Source organism: Pteropus medius, unplaced genomic scaffold (genome assembly GCF_902729225.1).
Source record: "Pteropus medius unplaced genomic scaffold, Ma_sr-lr_union100, whole genome shotgun sequence".
NCBI lineage: Eukaryota > Metazoa > Chordata > Mammalia > Chiroptera > Pteropodidae > Pteropus > Pteropus medius.
The window spans coordinates 9,033,632-9,034,369 of record NW_024349796.1 but is presented as its reverse complement, the minus strand read 5'-3'; the positions used below and the strand labels follow the sequence as shown (position 1 = coordinate 9,034,369).

The 738-nt window shown below is 32.4% G+C and overlaps 1 pseudogene; it reads left to right on the top strand.

Annotated features, from left to right (window-relative positions):
• The first annotated feature begins 496 nt into the window (after positions 1 to 496).
• On the top strand, positions 497 to 615 carry LOC120619350 (uncharacterized; annotated as a pseudogene).
• The last annotated feature ends 123 nt before the right edge of the window (positions 616 to 738 follow it).

Sequence of the window (738 nt, the reverse complement as noted above, 5' to 3'; positions counted from 1 at the left end):
TAATTGTCTTTTTATTTATTTAAATAAGAGTTTTAAGACTGTAATATGCTTTATAAAATCTAAGACTCTTAATGTTATATGAGAATAAGATAAAATAAGGTTTTGATAATTAAATTGGCCTTATAATGTCTATTGTATGTAACTTATTTATTTAAAGCACATGTGGTTGGGAATTCTTTTACAGTGGATTTTAATTATAGGATCAAAACTGGATTTAATCAAACTGCACATTATTAAAAGTTTTAAAAAATTATTTTGTGAAAAATATCTCAAAATTGCCTTTGGGAAAAGTTAACAAAAGTCAATTTAATGCAAATAAAAACATGTTATTTCAGTACCAATTTGCAGACATTTCTATCTGAATTCCCATAAAAATTTTCTCAAAAGTTCTAACATCAGAGCTGGAAGTTTTGCAGAAGGATGAGAGCAACTTAGAGCCTACTCACTTTAAACATTTGGTTGATTTTACAGTTCTCTGTTTAAAAATGACAGTTGAGTTTATGGCCATGCCACCCTGAACAAGCCCGATCTCATCTGATCTTGTAAGCTAAGCAGGGTGGGGCCTGGTTAGTACTTGGGTGGGAGACCACCTAGGAAGACCAGGTGCTGAAGGTGTAAAAATAAAGGCTTGTAAGCTGACAAGGTCCTTGCAATCTGTGAGGTCAACCAAGGGTTGCTTCGCCTAAAAATAAATAAACGAAATAAAAATGACAGTTGTAAGGAGAAAGGAAGATTGCA